We start from the raw sequence: 14,992 nt of genomic DNA, 5'->3' as shown, positions 1-14,992 counted from the left end.
GAAAAGACAGACGGGGAGAACGACGCCCCGTGGGGTGAGTGACCGGACGTCCCCCGCAGATCGGCGATCCGACCGACGGAGTCCCGCCATCCCAGGACCTGGCGGAGATGGGAGAGAGACGCCTACACCCCTGCGGATGGGTAAGCCAAAAAGCCCTATCTCTTACCTGGTCACAACAGACGGCGAAGCGCTGGAAGGGCCGCGCCAGGCCCAACGCGCACGTGGAGGAACGGCATCACTTCCGGTGGCGACGGCGGAGCAACCGGATGTCGTCGTGGAAGAAGAGATCCCACATGGGGGTCCAACGCGAGATGGCGACGCTTCCGGTTCCGGGGAGGACGTCACTTCCGGTGGCGACGGCGGAACCCAGGAAGGGGAAGCAGCGACGCTTCGGCGATTGGGGGAAGGCCCCCGACCGCTCGTATTGCCCAGAAAATGGAGAGACGGTGTCAGGACTGAGGAGGGTGAGACATCATCCTTGGACCAGTCTACGGACAGCCAGGAGCGGGTCGTAACCCCGTGGGGTCCCGCCCCATGCCCCTATACCCAACCCCATGCCCTAGCTAATGCCCCTACCCCTATCACACGGTCACCGGGTTCACCGCCCAGCTTGGAACTTGTGGACATACCTTTGGGGGGGGAGGAAAAACGGACTGGGGAGAGGCAGCTCAGTGGAGCTACGGAAGGTGATTCAAGGGGAGGAGGAGAATTGAGGGTGGCGGATACAGCACCCCAACCGGCAGTAAAGGCTCCGGGGTCCTCGAGGTGGTTTAACTCGCGATCCACAAGGTCGTCAGGGGTATTTTCGTTTGATGACGACCGGGAACCAGGGCCTAATCCCTTTAAGGAGACCAGGTGGTGGGCCCCACTATTTGAGGGGTACTCCGCATGGATGGACCGTACTCGGTTCCTCATCCGGCGGGAGGACGTGGTAGATTTCTGGTGGAGAGAGGGAGAGTTTACACCCGAGCAGAGGGACAGGGAATTACAGGAGAGGTGGTTCCAGCTGGAGCGTAGAGACATAGCGCCCATGGGTCCCGACACACTATCAGACCCAGTAGATCCTGATGAGCCCCTATCATGGGTGTTACCTGGGAGGGCAGGTAATGCTGATCTGACCAGGGTCAGTAGGGCGGAGAGGGCTATAATAGTCAAATATAAAAAATCCCATGGGTTGGAGTATCCCTATGTTCCGGAGCCCCTGATGGATGAAATTGAGGACAATAGGGAAACGTGGCTCCAAGAAACTATAGAGCTGTATTTAGCCAATAGGGGGAGCGACATTGTAGGTAAAAAGGCGGAAGAAAGAATAGACACCCTGATGCGAGTGTGGAGCATAGGGAGAAATGTTCACAAACATAGGGTGACCTATGTGCCAGAGAGAGGATCACCTAGGCATTATTATGTTACGGTCCTGGATATGGGTAACCGGGAAGTGAGGAAACCTGACCCAGATCACTATTATTAAGGGGGTACTGAGACATTACGCGGGTTCGTGGCTGCTGGTCGGGGCGGGCTTGGCGGATGACTGTATTCATATGTACTGTATTATGAGGAAATTTGTGTGATGTTAATTATGTTTTCCGTTACAGTGCTTCCTGGAAAGAGGTATACAAATTTAGGTCCCAGCGAGGACGATGGGATTCACCAGGGGGAGAATGTAGCGGTCATGTAAAATGCCTACAGTCATCTCTCCTGTTGGCAGTAAGGCCTGGTAAGTGTGGGCATGCCAGCAGTAATTATGGAGGTTTCCCCTCACACCCTGGTGGGGTGCTCTGTGTATGGCTGGGACTGGTCACATGCTCTGACTCCATGGTTAGTGATGTCAGAGATGTGTCAGCCTCAGAAGCTTACATAAGGCACAGCACTGTGTTGCAAAGTTAGTTGCTGTCTTAGTAGTTGTTCTGCAGAGGAAGGAGTTCCAGCTCTTGTCAGAGCTGAGGAAGGAGTTCAAGTTCTATTAGAGTGTCAGTTATGTTATAGTAACTCCATGGGAGGCTGTGTCCAGGGACCTGGCACAGGACAGTGATTCCTGCGGGAATAGTGAATCCCTGATCTGGGTGACATACCTAACTAAAGGGAGCACTGGCGAGATGAGCGGCTGAAGATACTCCTTGTGGAGGGCAGTTGCCCCACCGTGTCAATAAAGATGAGTTCAGCCAGAAACCCTCTCGTGTATCTATCAAGAATGAGTGTACAGAGAGGAGCACCACGGAGGAGTTCCTCGCCAGGATCATCCCCTTGCGGACGCAGGGACCCTGGTGAGGTGGAGGCGCTGCACTGGAACTAGGTGAGACTCAGCACACTACCTCAGCTGCCTGTCTGACGGGTTCTCCCCACATACCATCATGAGGGAGACTCAGGAGTCCTGTAGCCAGCAGGTGCACCATATGACATATCCACACTGTAATGGGGTCCGGTTAGACCACAGGGGCCAATGTGAGATTGGGTGGGTCAGGCCGGGCCAGAAATACCGTTACACACACAAAAAGTGTGCGTCACGTGCACGTGCATTCTCACAGGTGCGCACGCACATGCGCACCCGCATCTACTATAGAGCAAGCCTATGTGCTGAACCAGTAGCAGTAAATCTTTTCTCTCCCTAGTGAAGAAGTGTCTCTCTGGGTCTCTCAATTTTTTTTTTTAAAGATAGGCAAACTGAACTTTTTTTTTTACCGAAATCACAAACTTTTATCCATGCGCGAAAACGCAAATTTCACAGCGAGTTTGATCTTTGACGAAAAATGCGTCCTGCTCTATTAGCTACACTATATGAAAACTATTTGCCTCGTTTTAATGGGGTTATGGATTTGTGTCCTTGCTGGAAAACCGGGGCAAACTGGAACCAAAGTTATCGTAGAAAGAAAACCTATATTATTGTGATGCCTTTTCTTGCCAGGAGACTTTATTTAGGGGATTGAATATTATCTAGGAGAACTTCCTAACCTCCCTCCAAATAAGTTAGGGAGAGATGCCTGTGCTGAAAGATGAACATAACTGAGGTACCATGGGACATATGCTAATGTCTACACGAAGTATATTTAAATGAGTCTCACATCTTAAAGTTTATCCTTGAGAGCAATCAGTTTAAAGACCCTTGTCATGAAAGGGTACCAGTGTCAGATGTCCTCCTCTTCGCTATGGAGGGAAATCACACCTTTGGTACAAAATCGGGCGGTTTGTCACTTTTTTTACATGCCGTTTAGAAAATGCGATTTGCAATAGAGAATACTGTTATTTCACACATTTCATACCGTGGGTCCTGAACGTGCGAAAATGTGCGATTAGACAATGACAAAGTTGAATCTACTAGAATAAGCCCCATAGTGTTCATAGAATCCTCAGACTAATTTATTTGTACTCAAAAGAGACACGTAGTGGCACAATGTTTTGGGGTACAGAATTAACCCTTCCTCAGGCGCACATTTTTGTAGCTAGTTTATTTGGTTCAGAATATGCTCCTGCCAGGAAACATTCCAAGATCATTTGGTAGGACCAGGTTGTGAGCTTGTGAGACATACAGTAAGACTGCTTTCTGCAGTGCTAAAGAGAACTAGAGAATGATCAATAACAAAGCTGCACCTTCAGCAAACTATACATCAGGTTAAGGAAACACAAATATTTGCAGACAGCAGAACACAGGACAGAATGGATTGCAGGACACACTGACACCACCGTGGAAAGGACGGGCTCTTAGTCACTAAAATCAAACCCAGGGACAGACAAAAAAGCAAAATAGCTTAAAATACTTAAAGAAAGACTGGCAAAGAAGACAAATAAATGGGTCAAGAAAAAAATGATACACACCCAAAATGTAATCAACAGTCCTTATCACCTATCCTACACCAACGTATACAAGAGAATACACGTGTTCTCCCTCACCAAGCCTAATATCCTCCGGAATTTAGCATCTGCCCCATATTTACAGCAAGGAATGTATGGAGGGGGAATGAGGAAAAGTCGTTTATACACAAAGTGCTGCCGCAGCTCTTCACTGTACAACACGTTGGGCCTCAGTTGCAAGTGAAAGCGGTTTATCCCAATGGCTGTGTTGTTTTCTTTAACCTGTTATCTACCAGACGAGAGCGCACAAATCTTCTTCTAGTGGCAAAAGGGCAAATAGCCCTTATTAATTTACTCTGAAATGGAAAATGACATTTGTAACACTCCTGGCTCTAAAGGGGTTTACATCGAATTGACTATATACTTGGCAGCGCTCAGTCTCTCATACCTTGTCAGGGTGCTGGATCAGTGCAGGCTGGGTGTGGATATGCAATAACTAGAATAAAGATAGGCACCAGGAACTTTTATAGTACAAAGAGAGCTTTATTCAACATCTACTCTGGAGACCCCCTGCTTCAATCCTATATAACAAAATTATAAAAAATTACAAAAAATAAAAAATCGCCCACTTGGATTGCCTCTTTACCTGGTGGCAAATCATCACGTTTCTCTGTGCTTCTTCCCTTGGTAGCTCTCACTCCTACACTGGGGAGGTACTTATGCTTGTTTCCTTTAGTATTGATAATACAAAAAGAAATGAAGGAAAAAAAGAAATCCCCTTTGAACGCACTCGCAGTGTAGTATGATAAGTTGTATTCTTAAAACCCTTTAATGGTAAAATTAAAATGTATTATTATAAGGCTGGTAATAGTGAATCCGTGACCAGTCTTAGTAAGCAACTCACTAATCATAAACACATACAATAAGATAAAGAGTGGCAGTGTAGATAGTTGCTGACCCTTGGTGTACTATATATATATATGTACTTTAATGGAAAATTGGAATAATCCTTTGAATTATAAGGTATATAGAGCTAGTGATATACACCTTGCTAGATCCATACACAATCATTGATAGAGTTTAGTGCATTTTTCTCAAAAACTCTGGGGTGAACAATGCAACCCAGAACACTAAATCACCACTAGGCGATAAACCAATGAGGGAACAGACAAAAACTATTAAAAGAACTGCATAAAACACATACAGAGCGTAGCCACAGACAAATATTTTGCAGCTGTGGAGTCATGTAATGACCAGTTATTCAGCCATAGATTTATGCTGCTTGCCGGCAAATCGCTGCATCATTCTGCAATTGAGAGTCCAAAAAATGCAAGTGGAATATTTAGATGTCGAACTTTAGATTGTGAACACTCGAAAAAGCGTAGAAACGCGAAACGTACGTCAGGTGGTAAGGACGTCATGACGTCATGATGCGGAAGGGCTGATTTGTAGCATACCGGACAGAAGAGATACATTAGTAGCTCTGTTCAATTCAATGAGGCTCTAACTTGATGCAGGCTTTGAACCACGCCTCCAGGTTTAAACACACATTGAGTGTGCCTGTTTACAACTGTGCATTTTTGCGCTGATTGACTCAAACTATTTGAATTAGATCACTTACATATAATTCACCACAAATGAATGTGCCAGTTAAGTGTTTCCACTACACTATTTGGCTACACAGTCATAGAATGCCATTGTGGTTTGGTTGGCAAGTAGCATAATCTGTGATGTGGGGGAAATTGGATACTTGTTTTAAGGACAGTGAGCACTGCATAAGATACAATTGTGCTTGTAACTGTAAAATATATATCTATCTTATTAGTCTCTGACTATGGTTTAAGCATTTACCATTTATACTTACCTGAGTAGACAATTGATATGCCCTGTATGTATACCATATTATCCTTGTAGCAAGCCATCACGGGGGTATGCATCCCCACTCTGATTTATCTTTCACAGTATTTAACCTGTTAATGACTACTGAGATAACTCTGCATTGAGAAAATGTTTTTGCATTTTATATCTAAGGCTGAATAACTGGTAATCTTATGATCATTCTGGACAAAAGAGACACAGCAGCAGTTTCCCTCACTCCAACGAGGCTATAACTTGATGCGGACGCAGAACCGCACCTCTAGGCTTAAACACACATTACGTGTGCCTGTGTGCAAATGCACGTTGCTAGTGTTGATTGACCCTAAATGTCCGGATTAGATCAGTTATATACAGCTCACTGCAAACTAGTTTGCCATCTAAATATTCCACTTGCATTTTTTGGACTCTCAATTGCAGAATGATGCAGCGATTTGCCGGCAAGCAGCATAAATCTATGGCTGAATAACTGGTCATTACATGACTCCACAGCTGCAAAATATTTAGGCTGTTGCTGCGCTCTGTATGTGTTTTATGCAGTTCTTTTAATAGTTTTTGCCTGTTCCCACATTGGTTTATCGCTTAGTGGTGATTTAGTGCTCTGGGTTGCATTGTTCACCCCAGAGTTTTTGAGAAAAATGTACTTAACTCTATCAATGATTGTGTATGGATCTAGCAAGGTGTATATCACTAGCTCTATATACCTTATAATTCAAAGGATTAATCCTATTTTTCATTGAAGAAGTACATATATATATATATATATATAAATATATATATATATAGTACACCAAGGGTCAGCAACTATCTACACTGCCACTCTTTATCTTTTTGTATGTTTATGATTAGTGAGTTGCTTACTTAGACTGGGCACAGATTCACTATTACCAGTCTTATAATAATACATTTTAATATTACCATTAAAGGGTTTTAAGAATACAACTTAACTATCATATTACACTGCGAGTGCGTTCAAAAAGGATTTCTGTTTTTTTTTCTTTTTGTATTATTTATGCCTAATATATCTATTGCACCCCAGTGAATACATATCACATATTAGGCTGAAGCGGGAGTCTTCCTTTCCTAACCCATTCCCCCCCTTCCCTTTTCCCTTCCCTACCCATAGTACTCATTCCCTTAGTATTGGTTAGATTGGCAATCTCCTTCATAGCGTCAATAATGCCCCTTCTCAATTGGGCCCTGTTAGGAGTACACTCTGCTCTCTGGGATCAGTATCCCATTACTGTGTACTGCAAACCTTGTGCATGCAAATCAGGATTGGGAGTTCTTAAAGGACCATACTGGGGGGCCGATCAGATTATCCCCCGGAGTTACTACGCAGAGAATTCCTGCTAAGAAAATGCTCTTCCAGCTGTAACTCTTCTTCTAGCATGAGAACAATCATGGGCCATTACTATATGTATTTACTATGTAGGACACATTCCTTAACTGAAAACAATAAACAGGGTCAGGACACGCTTAATATACATAACTATACACTTAGCACATTTACAGGACTCACAGTGAGGTCCTCTGCCAGAACTTAGAGAAAACTTTTTCTAGAACATTGGGTGGAGTTATATATACTGTACCCTTCTATCTCTCTATGATGACATCACTGGTCACAAGACATACAAGGGAGTGGCAATCCCTTCTGCAAAGTCATCTTAAATCACATGATGGGGCAGGAAGAAACCGGAGTGATCTCAACCGGTAGTCGCCTTAGGTAAGGGCAAACCGGGCAATTGCCCCGGGCCCCACACTGTTCGGGCCACCACATTTTGCAGATGTGTTATTGGGTGAAGAAGTTAATATGGGTTTTAACTAACACCTAACAAAATCTTTTATAACTATTTAACTTTTAGAGTGCAGTGTTGATATAATGTTACATGTATTATTTAAATTGTAATATACTGAATGTATTATGATACTTTCATTGTCGCTTCATCGACAGGGTACAGTGAAATTTAAATCCGAAACGCCAGATTTGCTGAGTTGCTTATACTATAGGTCATCAATGCCAGATTTGCTAAGTTGCTTATACTATAGGTCATCAAATTCAAACCTCTAAGGCAGGTTTCCAACATTTATCTGGTTAAGGAACCCAATCTGAAATTCTGTGGAACCCAACCCTCTCTAAATAGCATATCTGAGATCAGATACATTGTAAGGAATCTCAACCCTCTCTAAAGAGCGTGTCTGAGATCAAATGCAATGCGAGGAACCCCAAAACTCTCTAAGAGTGTGTCTGAGATCAGATGCATTGTAAATTCTTCTGTAATTGGTACTATTTTCGAATGACTTTAAATTTGCAGGGAACTCTTTACGGATGCCCGGGGAACCTAAGGGATCCTAGGAACCCCTATTGAAAAACACTGCTCTTAGGGTGCCTCAATGACTCCCTTGTCCAGGGCCCCAAGAACCCTAAGGCCACCCCAAAATTAACCCCTTACATTAATTAGTAGTCAAACAAACGTATAAGCTGATGCTATTCAAAATACATAAAAAATAACTGTGTACATATACAATAATTGTAACTGAGTGGATTTGTCTCCCAGGCTCACACAGGAGGCAACCCACACATTAATTAGTAGTCCCCAGAAGAGGGGATACACATTCTTCAACAGGTTTTTGATGTGATACCAAGGCTAAAGTAATGTTCAGTGGCATGGAAAGGAGTCATGTTTTCAGCCTTAACATAAAAAATATACAGTAAAGCATAATAAAGTGGCAATTAGTTGTCACAATTATTAGACAAACCTGCTAGGTCTTTCTGGGGGTTTTTTTGCACCCACATAACACATGGTGGACCATTGTAATTGGTCACTTTAGCTCTACATCAGAGGGACACTTTCACATACCAGACATGCCCCTGTCCTTAAGTCAGTTTGATTTTACCTGGGACGGACCATGTAAAACGATAATCAGTCTCCATATTTATCTTTATGTAGAGTGTGTGCATGTGAGAGACGTAGTGAGCTTGGAGGGGGTGCCGAACAACAAGAAGAAGGGCCCATCATAGACAAAGGAAAACACGCCCCCAAATTACTGGCCCTGTGCCAAAGCATTAGCTGAGAAGAGGAAGTAATCAAGGCATGAATGCTACTGTAAGAATTAAAACTACAAAGAGGCTATGACCTTTCCACCTTGTTTTCTATACCTGACGAAGGTTAATTCCGAAGTTATGCGTTTGTCTTTGTATACATCCCTCTGTATCATATAAATAATTATTTGGGAGCATACCTTTAGATTTTTTTAGTGCTACAGTTTATTGTATGCAATTGTTTGGGTTCACGGAGTACTCATTTTACCTGTTTTTAGTAGGCTACCAGAATACATATGGTTTTTTTAGCATTCGAGTGACCACCACTACCCTCTTTTTTCATTGAGGGAACGGGCCCAAACATTGCTGGCCCTGTGCCAAAGTATTAGCGGAGAAGAGGAAGTAATCAAGGGATGAATGTTAGAGTAAGGATTAATACTACAAAGATGCTTTGACCTTTCCATCTTTGTGAACGTTTATGGTTTTCAAAAGCATAATTGATTATATCTGTAAGTAATCCCTTAAATCCTGGGAATTAAAGCTCTGGCAGACTTCAGGGAGGAGGCAACTTCCAAATGTGAATGTGAATGCCATTTAGAGGACCTTTCAACCCCTAACTCATATTTCGGATTGACATAGAGAAACACTGAAAGTATAACACACCTGCACAAGTGTTCCCTGGGTATTAAAATAAAATAGGAATGGTATCCCGGGAAAGACCAAAGGGTCACAAAAAAACAGTTTCCAAGGTCAAAAAGACCGTGAGGTGGAAAGAGGAGACAGGAGAGAAAAGGAGGGGGAGGGGAGGCGGGAGAGAACATGGGGAGCAGGAGAGAAAAGAGGGGTGGGGGGAGAGGAAAGAGTGGGGCTTATTCTTCTCTGGGGAAATGTGACAATTACATTCAACATTTTATTTGACTTCTCCTTTTCTTCCTAACATTTGTAACTAAAAATTCTATCAAACGTTGTAGCAAATTTGCAAACTTTTTTGAAAGCTAAAGCAAAGCATAAGCAACTTTGCTCATCTCTAACCCAGTTCTTGCCAGAGAAGCAGCAATACATTGCACCACTGGCCCCTCCTGGATGCAAAGCCATCACCAAAACATTTATGTATCAAGGCAACAGTGGTGCAATTCTATGGTAAAAAAAAAAAAGGTCTGCACCGTACATATGTATCAAAGAGAAAAGGCCTTTTCCCTTTGATGCCGTACATCTCACCACATTCGCCTTGATACACAACCCCTGTAATTCCTCAAAGACTGATTAACTATTGTACCTAGCCAGACAGAACACATCTTTCATAGCAGTAGAGTTTTTTTAATTGCTGCTTTTCAGGGGATTAGGGGGAAAGTGGCAGTAGGGGTCAGCTGTAAGGTTTGGCAAAATTCTCCATTCTCTAAATAAAAGCCGGCTTGATTGCTGAAAGAACATACGTAGAATAGTTACACGCAGTACCGCTGTCTGCTGAACAATGCGAATAGAACTATTGGGTGATGTCATAATGTGAGCTGGGTGAATAATGTCAAAGTGAAGGCAATCTGTACAGAAATAACAGCAATAATAATAAGTGTTCCAGTTAACTGTAACTTTGTCTTTAATTACTTCGGGACCGGGGTGTGCAAAATAAGCATGTATTTCTCTGCAGGTGTTAGCAGACAAAGAGTTATGGTTACAAACCCTAAATGAACAAACATTCTCCTTTATCCTTCACTAAAATAAATTCAGTTCCCATTCTTACCCCTTCATTGCTATGGGGGGGAGAGCTTCAATGCAATATGTTGGAAGCACGCTCTGGCAGTGAAGAGGTTAAAATGGCTTAATTTGTGGCAACCATGTGATAACATCCTGAGAGCTTATCACAGGTTCATCTTCAGGTGTAAAAAAAAAAAAAAAAAGGCTTTGTAATCACAGTGCCAAACAACATGAATGCAAAATGAGGATGAAAATAAGCTGTCATAATTTAGGAGGCTGCAAAAATGCCAAAATGTGCTGTGGTTACTATGCACAATAAGAATATTTTAAACTGCAAACAAGATTGCATTTTCAACCCTGGTTTGCAGACAAATGTGTCTAACAGCAGTGGTTGAAATGTGTCTCATCTTTGACCCAAAACAGTTCCCATCCAATATTGGGTCGGAACAATTTGGGGTCAAAGATATATAACTAGATAGTAATATTAACATGTGTGTATATATATATATATATATATACAGCTCAACCCCGTTATAACGCGATCCGTTACATGCAAATCCGCTTATCACGTGATGCAAGAGTGGCTCCCAATTTTCGGATTTATGAATACTTTACAACACGAATACAGGCATACCCCGCATTAACGTACGCAATGGATCCAGAGCATGTACAGTATGTAAAGCGAAAATGTACTTAAAGTGAAGCGCTACCTTTTTCCACTTATCGATGCATGTGCTGTACTGCAATCGTCATATACGTGCATAACTGATGTAAATAATGCATTTGTAACAGGCTCTATAGTCTCCCCGCTTGCGCACAGCTTCGGTACAGGTAGGGAGCCAGTATTGCTGTTCAGGATGTGCTGACAGGCGCATGCGCGAGCTGCCGTTTGCCGATTGGGCGATATGTCCTTACTTGCGAGTGTACTTAAAGTGAGTGTCCTTAAAGCGGGGTATGCCTGTATTGGTATCTTAAATACTTTATTGTACAATACATACAATAGTATATTATTTCTAACGCGATCCACTTTTAACTCGATGTGATTCTTTGGACCCCAAGCACAGCATTATAAGGGGGTTGAGCTGTGTATATATATATATATATATGTATATACATACATATACATACACACACAGACTTTGCACATGTAACATATAGCAAAGTGTCTATTTACCCGGCAGCCGGCTCTATAACCTCCTCCCTCTCTCTCATTTAGCCGGCACTATTTTCTTTCAGATAATCAGGATTTAGACAATGTGGGTTAGGGTGGCATGTTAGGGCTAGGCTGGCATATTCAGGTTAGGTTGGCATATTAGGGTGGCATATTTGTGTTTGGGTACAGTTTAGGATGAACGAGTCTTTTATTTAGCATGCTGCCGGTCAAATTAGGCTGAACAAGTGCTTCTACCAGAATAGATTATTTTTTATTTGTACACATATACTGTGTGTGTGTGTGTGTGTGTGTGTATATATATATATAATCTCACGTCTGTATCTGTATATATAGATATCACACAGACAGACAGACAGATAGGTAGATAGAATATTTATCTCACATGTGCAAAGTCTGTCTTTATGTGTATATAAAGAGTGTATATAAAGATGTATGTACACAGAGAGATGTAAATATATACAGTGTATATATTATGCAATACAGATATACACAATTAAACAGATAGGCTCTTTAGATGAGTTTGAAATTGAGCCAGCACTTTCCCAGGTTCTGAATGATTACTGTGCTAAATCCAATCAATCTGTAGATAAATAGTTCTTTACACTCATACTGCTCTAGCTCAGCAGTGCTTTCTGTAATAAGTAGTCACAAACAGTCCCTGCCACGCTCAAGAGTCTAGTTCACTTGTACAGTGTATGAAGCAATGTGCACATACCTGGTGTAGTGAGCTCTGTGAGGTCCTGCGCTGCCTCAGTGCAGAGTCCCAGGCTCTGCAGCCGCAACGGGTCCCTCCCGAGCAGACAGGCTGCATGGGGAGGGAACACAGGCAAGCAGAGCAGGACCATCATTGGACCTCCCCACTCATGGTCCGGCCCCCTCCAGCCCTGACAAGGGAATACAGCACTTCCTTATTCTGCTCACCTAGGAGTCTCGTAAGTAGCAGCAGCCTGTGCCATATGTCAGCCGGGGAGTCCCTCTCCAGATGGGATGTAGCTACAGGGATCCCTAGCAATGTGCAACACTGCATATACTGTGTGTGCGCACAAGGTATAATGTGCAATACGGATGTGCACATCATTTAAATAGATAGGCTCTTTAGATGAGTTTGCAATTGAGACAGCTCTTCAGTCAGGATCTGAATGATTACTGTGCAAAATTCAGTAGCATTGCAGTCTCCCTGCAAAATGAGAATACAGTAGATTTAATGTATATATTAATTTAAAAAAAAGAAGAAAGAGGTATTTATTCTTTGGCACCACACCTTAAGATATGGAAATATGCACAAGGCAAATAAAGCAAACGATGTAAAAAAAAAACCCACAAAAAACACTAGAGTGGGGGGTAAGAAGGACCAGGACGGTGTGAAACGTCGCCATATGGACTCTAAGGCTGCGGTCCCAGTGACTGCCACAGCGCACGCCTCGGCGTGCACTGTGCGCACAAACACCGCCCCCCAGTCACTCAGGGCAGAGTACATGCGTCGGCGCACATTCAGCAGCCGCGCTGTACTGCAAGATTCCACACACTCAAAAAAATTGTGTGTGGAACTTGCGTTGGAGTCGTGGCCACGCCCCCGCCGGCGGTTCAGCCAATGAGGGCGAACCAGCTGCGTGAGGTCATGGCCACGCCCACACAAAAACCCGAACACGCCCCCTCCTGTCGCAACCTCTCCCTCTCTCCTGAGACCGCAGATCGCGGTTAGCGCTGTGCACGGGCCCCCCGCCCCCTGCCGGGCGCGCGTGTCACAGTGATGACTGGCATTGCAGCCTAAGGCTGCGCTTATAGTGCCGGCGACAGTGACGCAACGTTGCATAAAAACAAATGCATTGCTGCCGTCACGTGCGCTTATTGTAAGCGCGACACGACGGAGCGACGGATTTGTTGCGATCACTGAAAGTCCTCTCAATTTGATTTTTCCAGCAACAGCAGCCTGAAGTCGCCGTCGCCGGCACTATAAGCCTTCACATACTCACCTTTTAAGATAATAGCTCAAGCTTCCCTGAGTACTACTTGAACTCTTGGTGACCCTTTAGGACTTTGTAGGCACTTGCTCTATTTTTTTCTCTTATTTGTTGCAGGGATCAGCACATGGACTTAAATTAGGACATTTTCTCTACTATTCCCTGCATTATACTTTGGACTGCTTTACCAGGAGACTACTAAAATTATGTTTTAAGTGATTTACCAGGGATCCTATACGAAGGAGGAACTGCTGAGGGACTATTATTGGTCTTTGACCCCCCTTTTTTAAACTCCCCCTCCCTTTTTTATTTTACATAGTTTACTTTATTTGGCTTGTGCATATTACCATATCTTTAGGCGCGGTGCATAAAAATATATTGTTCTCTTTGAATGCTATTACCCATGATTGATTTTGGACCCTAGGGGAGGAAAGGTCAGGTATAAAGAACACCTACAGTACCATGGGATTATTCACAGGTAACTCTATGGGGATAGTTTTTGTAAAAAGGTTTTATGAAGAGTGCTGATTAAGGACTTAAATGTGTGTCTCTGTCATTTCTTTGCTAATTAATAAAGTGCTGTGGCACTCCCTCTCTGTCTCAACTCAATACGTCTTTCATGGCTTGCTTCCTCAGGCGATGTTCATGGTTTGCTTCTTCAGGAGTTGTCCATGACTGGCTTCCTCAGTAGTTGTTCATGTCTGGCTTCCTCAGGACTTGTCCATGGCTGGCTTACTCAGGGGTTGTCCATTGCTGGCTTACTCAGGAGTTGTCCATGGCTGGCTTACTCAGGCGATGTTCATGGTTTGCTTCTTCAGTAGATGTCCATGACTGGCTTCCTCAGTAGTTGTTCATGTCTGTCTTCCTCAGGACTTGTCCATGGCTGTCTTACTCAGGAGTTGTCCATGGATTGCTTCCTCAGGAGTTGAAAAATGCATTGAGTTGAGATAGAGGGTGAGAGACAGATCTTGGTACTGAACACACCAACCACGGCCAATGTGTGTGGCCAGCGTGAGCAATTGCCCGCACATGCTCGGCGCTTAGATGCTTGCAGAGCAAGCAAATTTGATTTTGCCACTCGCAAGCGCATCACGTGAGCGGTTCGCCCAGCCGAGCAGGGCGCAGCGCACGAGCACCAGCACGCCCACTCCTTACCTGGCCGCAGCCTTGGACCACCCCATAAGATCTTCAAATTCTGGTTTGGGTTCCCTAACTCTGCTCTGACCTGCCTCCCATATATTCTTTTATGCATAGTGACAACTTTAATTTCTGTATGTGAGTGCATTTGTTACACCAATTATCGTTTTTTTTTAGCAAATTAGATATACTACACATGTCACCGTTTAATCAATTTCTGACTGGCAACAGTTGTTTGGAGGGAGGTGGCCCCTCCTCCCAGAGCTCACCCCTCCCCACCTTTTTAACTTGGAGGTTTTTTCATTGTGCTGTATGAACAGGACCTAC

General features: G+C 43.7%; 1 protein-coding gene across 3 annotated transcripts in view; it reads right to left on the bottom strand.

The window, feature by feature from the left end:
- The window catches only part of KCNS3 (potassium voltage-gated channel modifier subfamily S member 3), a 123,426-nt gene extending 110,954 nt beyond the window's left edge, over positions 1-12,472 (bottom strand). The window contains exon 1 of one of the 3 annotated variants that reach the window (XR_012801212.1): positions 12,283-12,472. The gene's annotated coding sequence lies outside the window, so the exon portion shown is untranslated. The remainder of the gene's footprint in view (positions 1-12,282) is intronic. The other 2 variants (XM_075598416.1, XM_075598417.1) reach the window with 2 other exon arrangements.
- Between the last annotated feature and the right edge of the window lie 2,520 nt (positions 12,473-14,992).

This window comes from Ascaphus truei, chromosome 4 (genome assembly GCF_040206685.1).
Source record: "Ascaphus truei isolate aAscTru1 chromosome 4, aAscTru1.hap1, whole genome shotgun sequence".
In the NCBI taxonomy this organism is placed as follows: Eukaryota; Metazoa; Chordata; class Amphibia; order Anura; family Ascaphidae; genus Ascaphus; species Ascaphus truei.
Note: the sequence above shows the minus strand (reverse complement) of the source record. Positions and strands in the feature narration are given on the sequence as shown.